Genomic DNA, 11899 nt, shown 5'->3' with positions numbered 1-11899 from the left:
CTCTGCTGAGGAGATAAAGATATGCCATTCCCTAGGGTTCACTGGTGTGGTGGTTTGAATAGAAATGGCCCCCCACAGACTCATGTGTTTGAATGCTTGGCCACAGGGAGTGGAACTATTAGGAGGTGAAGTCTTGTTGGGGAAACTATGTCACTAGGAGCAAACTTTGAGGTTGCATCTGCTCAAGCTAGACCTAGTGTGGCCTGTCCTTCTGCTGCCTTTGGATCAGGATGTAGAATTCTCAGCACCTTCTCCAGTACCGTGTCTTCCTGCATGCTACCATTCTCCTTTCCACGAAACCTCTGAAACTGTAAACTAGCCTTAATTAAATGTTTGTTTTTATAAGAGCTGCTTTGGTCACATTGACTCTTTATAGCAATAGAAATCCTAAGACAACTGGTCACCCAGTCTTGACAAGTAATAGGCCAGTGAGAGACCTCATCTCAAACAACAAGGTCATGGGATCCCTGACAAATGATGTTGAGGTTGTCCTCTGACATGTCCACGTTCTTGTGCCCCATGTGTTCCTACACACACATTAATAAAAGAAACATTCATAAAGAAAATGAAGCCCTGTTTGGTCTAAGGAAGCTTCATTGACAAAACTATTCACTGTTACTTCTGAAGCTCAAAACCATGATATTGAATTTATCCTTAAATTTCGAAACAAATGTATCATGTTCTTTAGGCAAATTCTCATTGTTGTTGTTTTGGAAACGAAAGATGAAGCCCAGGTAGTTCTGCTAGAAATGTAACAATGTACCACATCTGCCCTAGGGAACTGGAAAAATAAGTATGTTCTATAATTCACCATCTTCCCTTCGGCAGGTCATCCTTGGGAGGCTCACACAGTGAAATACTTAGAAGAGTGCATTAAAATTCCAAAAACCCTCATTATATTTATGTATTAGGACCCAGAAGAAGTCATTCACAATATTTTAACAACATACTCATTGTAGGCAAATTTATGTCATTTTTGTTAATGTCAATTAAAATTAGAGGGAGGGGACAGGGACAGCATCGGCTTATTTTCCTTGTCATGGGAAGCAGTTGAAGAAGATGCTTACAAATCTTTGTATTGCTCAATAATGGGTTGGGGGGAGTCACTGGCAGTTTAATAGCCACCAGAGTCCCTCCCCCACAGAAAACAACCCACTTGCACATTGGATGCTATTGAACAGCTCAGTTGCAAGATACCTATCATGTGAAACACATTTTCTTCAAAGCCTAGGCTGCCATGCAATATGCCTATCTTAATCTAAACTCTACACCCAACGGTGAACCCTAACAGTTACAGTAGTTAAAATATTGATGTTGACATGGGCATTGTTAGTACATCAATAATCTTTGACTCTTACATAATGAGGTAGCACTGTAAGTAATGTTTCTTAAACAGCCTGTTATTTGGAAATGACTGCAGTAGCATTTATCTCAAAATATCACATGAAAGTTCTTTTGGAGTTAACTTTCCTTTTCCCTATCTCAATTTACTGATTCGAACAATTGTCTTCATCTCAAAATATTAAGGGAGGGTCCCTGGCAAATACGTGACATCAAACCGTAAGATACCCAGTGTGACACATGCAGAGCCACTGGGACTCCTGATTACTTGGAGGAGCAGAAAATACATTGGTTAATCAAGTAGCCTGTGTGTTGCACAGCACAATTACGTGTGAAGGCCCAGCTTGAAGACAGAAGACAGTCACACAGACTGGGAATCTATATAAAAGAAAGAATGGAAGAAGGAAATAGAGATCACTCATTCCTGTGCATTGACCAGAAGACTGGTTGTGAACAAACTGTCCTGGTAGGAAAAGGGAATCCTTCATGGAGAAAGAATTACTCTGTTATTACTCAGCACTTCCGCAGTGAAATCTAAATGCATAGCCCTGGGGACAGAACAGCACGAACTACTTAGAACATTGAAATAATTGCTCAGCTTGAGTCAAAAAGTGAGGTTTTAAAGTCTTCGATGTGAGAGGGATTTTCAGAGCCTGGATTTTTATCAGAGGGTAAAACCAAAACCAAAACCAAAACAAAAAAACCAACTTTTTCAAAACCTTTATTTTCACATGTCAACCCTGAGCCTACAAGAGTGAACATTAAAAAAAGAAAAAAATCTGGGACAGGACAGATGGCTCAGTGGTTAAGAGCAGTCACTGATCTTCCAGAGGTCCTGAGTTCAATTCCCAGCAACCACATGGTGACTCACAACCATCTGTAATGAGATCTGATGCCCTCTTCTGGTGTGTCTGAGGACAGCTACAGTGTACATAAAAAAAATCTTCTTTAAAAATCTTATGAAGAAAATAAAATAATTTTATATATATTTTTATTTCCCAGAAAGAGAAAAGCTAGTTTGGTTCAGGAAAAGAGAAGATAGAGCAGGTCAAATGATGATCTTCTAACTTTTGCCCCAAAGTCTTTATTTATGGGAAAACCAGAACTACCTAGAGCTGTTGGGAAAACATGAAAGGCCAGTGTTTCAGTTACCAATCTATCGCTGTGAAGAGACACCATGACCAAAGCAACTCTTACAAAAGAAAGGATTTAACTGGGGGCTGGCTTCGAGTTTTAGAGGCTTAGTCTGTTATCATATAGGGAACATGGCAGCAAACAGGCAGGCACTGAGAGCTACATCATGATCTTTAGGCAGACAGAGAGGGAAAAGGAGAAGGGGGAGGGAGGAGAGGCAGGGAGGAGGGAAAGGAGGATGGAGAGGGAGGAGGGGGAAGGAGAAGGGTGAGGGGAAGAAGGAGAGACTAACTGACTGACTCTGGGGTTAGTCCCGGCTTTCAAAACCTCAAAGCTCACCTCCAGTGACACATTTCCTCCAACAAGCACACACCTCTTCCAGTAAGGCCACACCTCCTTATCCTTTTACTCTTTCCAATAGTGCCAATTCATGCTAACTAAGCATTCAAATATATAAACCTATGGGAGCCATTCTTATTCAAACCACCATAGCTGCTGTTAGTAATCTCAAGGTGTGGTCTCTAGCACAACTTCATGTGTCAGATAAGCTCATGCTTAGGAGAATAGCTACAGGCTTGGAGGAGTAGGGGCCTGAGCATAATGGCCTCCTGAGCTTCCCACTCTCTGGGACTCAACTGGGAAGGAATATATGGGTATCTAGACTCCATATGGGGGGATAAAATATGGAGGAAGCAGTGATGAGACAGCGCAGCCTTTCAACAAGTAGATCATGGTGCAAACCACAGCTTCTTCAGCCAGAAGATATATGTGCAAGAATGTGTCAAACTCTCTTTTAAAGATAGCATGTCATTTGAGAGCAGTGACCGTGAGTCCCGTTGTTTCATATTTTCATCAGCAGGTGACATTGTCGGGTCTTTCAGTGTTAGCCATTCCAATGTGTCTTTTTTTTCCCCATCTTTATTAAATTGGGTATTTCTTATTTACATTTTAAATGTTATTCCCTTTCCCAGTTTCCAGGCTAACATCCCCCTAGCCTCTCCCCCACCCCTTCTATGTGGGTGTTTCCCTCCCCATCCTCCCCCCATTTCCATCCTCCCCCCACCAATGCCCTTCACTGGGGGTCCAGCCTTGGCAGGACCAAGGGCTTCCCCTTCCACTGGTGCCCCTACTAGGCTATGCATTGCTACCTATGAGGTTGGAGCCCAGGGTCAGTCCATGTATAGTCTTTGGGTAGCGGCTTAGTCCCTGGAAGCTCTGGTTGCTTGGCTCTTTCAGTCCTTTCTCTGATTCCTTCGACGGGGGTCCCGTTTTCAGTTCAGTGGTTTGCTGCTGGCATTTGCCCTTGTATTTGCCATATTCTGGCTGTGTCTTTCAGGAGAGATCTACATCCGGTTCCTGTCACCCTGTACTTCTTTGCTTCATCCATCTTATCTAGTTTGGTGGCTGTATATGTATGGGTCACATGTGGGACAGGCTCTGAATGGGCATTCCTTCAATCTCTGTTCTAAACTTTGCCTCCCTATCCCCTCCTATTCTTGTTCCCCTTTTAAAGAAGGAGTGAAGCATCCAAATTTTGGTCATCCTTCTTGAGTTTCATGGGTTTTGTGCATCTAGGGTAATTCAAGCATTTGGGCTAATATCCACTTATCAATGAGTGCATACCATGTGTGTTTTTCTGTGATTGGGTTACCTCACTCAGGATGATATTTTCCAGTTCCATCCATTTGCCTATGAATTTCATAGTCATTGTTTTTGATAGCTGAGTAGTATTCCATTGTGTAGATGTACCACATTTTCTGTATCCATTCCTCTGTTGAAGGGCATCTGGGTTCTTTCCAGCTTCTAGCTATTATAAATAAGGCTGCGATGAACATAGTGGAGCCAAGTGAGTACTATCATTCTTTTGGACTACTTTTTTTTCATCTGCACATTCCTGGACAGGATCATTAACTAGCTATTTTCTTATTTTGAGCAACAGGAGATGTTTCTATGGGGCTCAAGGGGGAAGCGGGGGGGGGCAGGGGGAGCACAAAACTTGTTTAGCCATTAGCATTTCCGTACTTACTTCCTCCCACCTGTTTGGCCCATGAGTTCTATGTATGTTGATTTGAATGAGAATGTTCTCCATAGGCTCACACATTTGGGCACTTGATCCCCAATTGATGACAGCAAGGAAATATGTCCTGGCTGGAGGAAGTACTTCACAGAGGACAGGCTTTCGGAGTTTGTAGCTTCATCCTACTTCCGGTTTTATACTCTGTTTCCTGTGTGTGGTTGAAGATATAACTCTCAGCTTCCTGTTCCTGCCCTCATGCCTGCCATTTGCTGCCGTAATGAACCTTTATCCCTTCTGAAACATAACCTAAAATAAACTCTTCTATAAGCTGCTATTGGCCGTGCCATTTTATCACAGCTACATAAAACTCTAATATTCTAGGCAAGTACTTTAGCAACTGAGATGTATCCCGGACCCAGAATTTTCATTTTTTTCCCCCCAATGATCTGTTTCGTCTGAATTTAACAATGTTACTCCAGCTCTTTTTTTGTAGTAAGATTGGTTTGAAACAACAAGGCCAATGCACATATGAACTCACAGGGGCTGTGTCAGCATTCACAGACCCTTCACAGGTCCAAGTCAGGTGAAGTCCCAGTGCAGAGAGGGCAAGTAGGCACAACCCCCATCCCTAAACCAGAGCCTATCTCCAATTGATAACCACACCGAGATGAAAAATTAACTTTTCCCAACCGAGTCTCACCGTGTACGCAAACTACTCTTAAAACCCCGCCATTCAACTCAACAGTAGAGGGCCAACACAAAATAAACTCAGTGGTATTTCAGAAAGTGTTTTTGTCTCACAAGGCTCTGTCTGGGCATCTCGTTTGTTTGTTTGTTTGTTTGTTTGTTTGTTTGTTTTTTACTCTTCATGTCATTTGTTTATGTATTATGCTTTCCAATTTTGTGTTTTTGTGTTTGCCACTGTGTGTCTCTGTATTTATACGTTTCTGGTGCTTCTCTTTGTTTTTCTGTTTATTTAGATTTTTATTTGTCCTATTATGTTTTTTTTAAATCTTATTTTATTATATTTTTCTTTTTTTATCTAGATGCCTGGTTTTTGTTTGTTTGTTTTTGTTTTTCTAATGAGAGAGAACACAAAAAAGATGTGGATTTGTGGAGGTGGGTAGATCTAGGAGGAGTTGGAAGAGGAAGAACCGTAATCAGAGTATGTTGTGTGAAAACGTGTTCTTAATTAAGAAAGAAAGGAAGGAAGGAAGGAAGGAGCGAAGGAAGGACAAAAAAGATTGGTTTGTCTTCTCTTCATCTGGTTACCTTGAAGTTAGGTGTTTTTATTTACTCTTTAATGTAAAGTCCTGCACATTAGACAGTGTGGTCTAGTCCTCTGCATTTGCCCGATGATTCATTGGTCTTCATCATTATGTTCAAAGAGACTACCAGTACATACTGGATTAGTATTAATGGGGACGCATTATTAAACTGCTTTGTCTATTGCTAGGAGTATTTCCTTCTGCAGATTCTGAAGTGAGTTTGAACCTTATGATTTCATTTTTGTGTTCACTTGGAGCCTATCAATTGTGCCTTTTATTTTACTATTTTGGGTAGAGATGGTAAATGAGAGTGTGCACTTCTGTGTATGTGCACATGCCTATGCATACATGTGAAGACCAGAGGATGCTGGGTGTCCTTTACTGATCCATAATTCCCCTGTTGAGGTGGGCTCTCTTGCTGAACACAGAATTCACTATTTACAGCCAGGCTGATGTCCATAAGTCCTAGCCATCTTTTTCTCTCCACCCCACCCCCACCTGTGCCAGGGGTGAAGCCTTTGGAGTCACACCCACATTTTTACCTGAATGCTGGGGATGTGAACTTGGAACCTCTGTCTATTCAGAAAGAGCTTTTACCCACAGAAAACATTCCTGTTGTTCTCCTTAAGTCTTAAGCAGGAATTATACGTTGTATGGTTGGTTGGTTGGTTTGTTTGTTTGTTTGTTTGTTTTAAGTTCCCTTACATTTGACTTCAAATAACACTTTGCAGTGCACATAACTTGGAAACTTCTCACTAGCTCCTCCTTTTTCTTATGCCATTTCTGCCATTACTTATCCATTCCCTATAATCAGTAATCACCAGGACCATTTTAACATGTCATTTTTATGTATTTGTATGTGATTTTTGGTGCTAGAAATTGAACAAGTCTTGCACATGCCAGGTAGAAATTGTCACAGTTACATCACCAATCCTGTTATTATTTTAATAGTCTAATAGTTAATAGTTTAAGAGTTTACTTCTAGGGAAATTAAAAAGAAATATTTTATTTTCACTTCATTTTTCTCTTCTTTTTGCAGACTGTCTGGACTAATTTACAACTGTCTCACACTAATTGTAGAAAATGTGTTTTGTTGAGACTTTTCCTATGTGCAGATAAAATACTTGATCATGTTAACGTATTCATCATGCTGTTTCCTTACTTCCCTCTCTCCAACCCATCTGTTCCTCTTTCATTCTCTCCTCCCTGTTTTCATGCTATCTCCTTCTACATTCCACCTACAAAAGAAAACACACAGTATTTGTCTTTCTGAGCCTAGCTTATTTTGCTAAATATAATGATCTCCAATTCCATCCACTTTCCTGCAAATGACATAATCTTTCTTCTTTATGACTGACTATCCCATTTTCTTTATCCATTCAATTATAATACCCAGATTGACTGTATAACTCAGCTATTGTGTATAGCGTGGAATGCAGCCATTTCTGAGTCAGTCCTTTCAGGTGCACGCAGAGAAGTTGTAGAGCTGGGGCACGGGGTAGTTCTTTGCTCAGTGTTTTGAGAAAAAAAAAACCATCCTGATTTCCAGAGTGGTTGGACTAACTCACGTTCTTACCAACAGTGTGTAAGGGTTCTGTTACCCTCACTCTCTCACCAGCACTTGTAGTTGTTTTTGTTTTTTGTTTTTGTTTGTTTGTTTTTATCATAGACATTTTGACTATGGTGAGATGCGGTCTAAATGTGATTTTGATTTATATTTTTCTGGTGTATAAGAATGGAGCGTTTTAAATTATTTATAAGCAATATCTACTTCCTTTGAGAACCATCTGTTTAGTCCACTTGACCATTTGTTGACTGGGGCTTTTGGTGTTTAATTTATGGCCTCTAGGCATTAGTCCCCCGTCAGGTGTATAACTGAGTATAGTTATAGAATTTCTCCCACTGTGTGGCAACTTGTCTCTTCACTCTACTGTCTGCTCCCTTCATGGAGCTTCCTTTACTGCGGCCTCTTCTCTATCTACTGCTTTGTTGGGCTGTAATAAAATACTGGGAATACCATCAGCTTCAGAAAGGGGTTCCTTGGGTTTACAGTTCCAGAGGGATAGAGTCTGTAATGGCAGGGATGGTATTGCATGATAGCAGGAGCAGGAAGCTAACTGATTACATTGTATCTTCACATAGGACAGAGAGTGGAGTGGAGATAAACACAGAAAGGGGGACAAGGCTATAAATGCTCGAAGCCTGCCCCCAATGACACCTATTAAATTTTTTAAATTGCTCTTTCATAGGCAACACCCTCTCCCTCATTTCATTCAGCTGGCCATTCCTGATCTCTCTCTGAGTAAAACGGTCATTTTAGAAACTAGATTTTTCTTTTTCTTCTTGTCAAATATTCACTTCAGTATCATTGGAATCTGTTGCCCGAAGTATCATTCTTTGGATGAATCGTGTTTGCTTGGTTCTATTTCCATATCTTTTTTTGTTTTAATATTGATATTTTCAGATCTGTTGGGATGAAACTCATTTAGATTTTTATGATGGGTTATTTGAGGAAGCAGGTATTTTCCCCCTTGGTATACTAATCCTGGAATACTGGTCTATTTTGCAATAGTGAGTTTAATTTCAAATTGTCTTCATGAAATAGTTTTCTTGTGTTTGGGTTTAATTGGTAGGATTTATATAATGCTATGTTGAAGCCTGTGATCCATTATTCCTGTGGATCTTGTAAGAGTGATAGCCCTCTGTCAGTTAAGACCGCTGTGTGAGGTCTCTACCCTCTGTAGATTTGTTAGCACTGTGAAGTCTGAATTTCTGAAATCTTAGTATTTTCTTTTTTCCCTGAAGAAAAACATTTAAGATTTCTTAGGGTGAGACACGGATTTTGCTTTCTATAGATCTTACGTTAAGGATGTTTTTGTTAAGAACGTCTTGTCCAACTCGTTTACTGCCAAATTCTCAAAGCTAGAATAATGTTTTAAACATAGATCTTTATTGGAATATTTATTGAAGAAGAGGAGAGATAAGAAAGATACATATATATGTAATGTATCTGATAAACAAAATGTTATAATACATAGGGTAAGGGAGGGAGGGAAAGAAAGACTAATCAATAAAAGTATTTAGTTGGATTTTTTAATGTTACAGTTGATAGGAACAAAACGGTCTTGCCTGAAACATGTAAAGACCCTTAAAGTCAAATTCAGAGGCTAAAGTTGTGGAACATTTATGTAAAGCTGTGTCAGACTCATCATGTAAGAATGACCTGTTCCCCAGAGGCTCTGATGCCCAAGAATGGAGATAAGGCTGAGATTCAGCAAAGAGTCTAGTGGAGGGAAGTGTGTGTCCATCTTTTATCTGTGCCTCGCAGGACTGATATCACCTCTCTGAGCTTTTGGATTTCACTTTCGAACATATATTAAAGAATCTTGGCAAGAAATCAGATGATGAATTAATTCTGGAGGCTTCACTAGTGTGACTGATGGTTCTTTTTATGAAAGGAAACCCAGACAGGAATTTTCGAGGGAGTATACTAAGACAATAGCTTACTGAGAGACTCTGACATGTTTCCTCCTGAGGCCAGGGAGGATTTTGTTTTCTCTGTTTCTGTGACTTTATTTCACTTTTTACTTTCCTATAATGATGAAATTAGGATGATGAAATGCTTATACGTGTAAATGTGTTTGGAAGCACCAAGGACTTATGAAACATCCCAAACTCTTAGCATAGCATTTGGTTCTTGGCCGAGTGATAAATACACATTGGCTATCACATGTATCTATCTTTATTATACATAATCTGTTTTGTGTACAATTTTTCTCCATAGAACAAAATAGTGTGAAAACTTCTTGTTATTGGTAATAGTTTTGATATCCGGTTATCACATTCCACACCCTTTTCTTCTGTAAACTACTTGTTAAATGTAGGGTGAAGCAGTGAGGTTGGATCGACACCTACAGTAAGACCTTGGCTGTGAATGCATTTTGTTTACAGGAAAGTTGCCAAGAATTTCTGAGCGCATCACAAGATGGGGATAGTTTTCCCATCAGAAGAGGCAGAATTGGTTTGGATCCATTTGCTTCTCTCCCTCGTCTGCCTTGCGAGCCATGGCCTATGAGATTACACAGTAGAATGGCCATGCGAGGTTAACAAGCCATTAGATGATAGTGAGTGTGTTTGATGGGTAGGCCATAAGGAAGATTTGTTACAAATTCTCATGCTTTTTTTTCTTTGCCGCTGGAATTGGGTTTTCACATAAGTGATTCACCTTCTGTGACAATGTAGCCCACAATGAATTATTGGTTTCTGTCATGATTGATTCATGAGTTGTTTAGGAGACAGAGATAAATGTTCTCGGTCTGTGTTATCTAGTTTTCTATGCCTTTTACTTTGTTTCCTTCTCACTGAAAGACTTTAGAGTATAAGGATATTTCTTTTTAATAGCTAAAATGTAAAGCCCGCAATAGATACCATGAGCTCTGCTTTCTTGAGAAAAGTGTGAATGCAAAGCACATTATCAAACGCCAGTTGTGTATCAAGTACACACAGAACTGATGTTTCTACAGCCTGCCAAGCTAATCCTTTATATACATCAACCTGTCTCCTCTACAGCCTGGGAACCTGCCACTCCACCTTTGCTTCTGAACTTGGTCACTTTGACGGTTAGTGTCAGTGCACTTTTGCAGGATTTGCCCCTCTGTGGCTGTTTTGTTTCACTAAGCATGGGACTCAAGGTTCACTGGTGCTGCGGCACATGGAGCAATTTCATTGTTTTCAGACTGAATGAAATGACACAGTGTGTGTGTGTGTGTGTGTGTGTGTGTGTGTGTGTGTGTGTGTGTGTGTGTGTGTGTGTGTGTGTGTGTGTGATTATTCATCACTCAGTCACTGAGCATTAAACTTTCCTGTCTTGACTATTATAAAAGATGTACACTTGAGAATGTGGATATCTCTTTGAGATCCTGATTTCAATTCATTTCTGAAAGTACTGAAATGTAAGGTCACTCAGTCATGTGTCAGCTCTGGTTTTACTTTTTGAAAGACTTTTATAATCCCTGGCCTAGGATTGCACCATTTTATGTTACGTTCAACAGCGCACTGAAGTCCAATCTCACCGTCAATACTTTACTAATACACGTGTTTACTTTCTAAGCATTTATTTTATTGAGAGAGAGAGAGAGAGAGAGAGAGAGAGAGAGAGAGAGAGAGAGAGAGAGAGAGGCACATGCATGTATCTATGAAGTCCAGAAGAGGGGGGGGGATCTCCTGGAGCAGGAGATACATGTGTTTCTGAGCTGCTCAGTTTAAATGCTGGAACAGAACCCAGGTCTTCTGTGAGCGCAGAAGGGCTCTTAATCTCTAAGTCCTCTCTCCAGCCCCCACTTCTTTCCTTTCATACTAGCTGTGCTGACAAGTGTGACATAATACTTTCTTGGAGCTCTGTAGCCATGGATTATGCTAATTTAGTAAAGTGATGGTTTGTAAGTTCTCCTCCACGATCCATGAGTTCACCAGCCCTGAATAGTTAGCTAGGTTTTCAGTAGGAAGCCTGGTTTCCATTTTGTTGAGTGGATCTCAAGTCCCATTAGGGAGCTATTGGTTACACCAACGTATCCATGCCACTGCTACACCCTTACTGCACCAGATCAACAACGAAAAGCAGGTTTCTCATTCCTGAAATTGAAGGATTTTGTTAGGTGATCTTTGACTCTTGACCATTGTCAGCCCAGATAAGATTTTATTTAAACTATATATGAATATTTATACACATAATTATTCTTATTATACTTTTTATTTATAATTGCTTATATTTATTTAGAAGTTTTTATTTACATTTGTGGTTAATAGAATGATTTCTTATAACTTTTTCAGACATCCTTATTGTTAATTTACCTCCATCCTCTTCCTTCTTTGACAATTTTATTCAATGTATTTTGATCATATTCACCATCATTTCTCCCCTGACTCCTCTTAGATCTACCTCACCTTCTTAGTACTCCTTCACATCCAATTATTTTTCATTTTATTTATTTATTTATTTACTTACTTACTTAATTTTTTTTTTTTGAGATTGTCTTAGGGTTTCTATTGCTGTGAAGAGACACTATGACCAAGGCAACTCTTATAAAGGTGAACATTTCATCGGGACTGGCTTACAGTTTTATCTGTTCGGTCCATTATC

This window comes from Rattus rattus, chromosome 15 (genome assembly GCF_011064425.1).
Source record: "Rattus rattus isolate New Zealand chromosome 15, Rrattus_CSIRO_v1, whole genome shotgun sequence".
Taxonomy (NCBI): domain Eukaryota; kingdom Metazoa; phylum Chordata; class Mammalia; order Rodentia; family Muridae; genus Rattus; species Rattus rattus.
Note: the sequence above shows the minus strand (reverse complement) of the source record.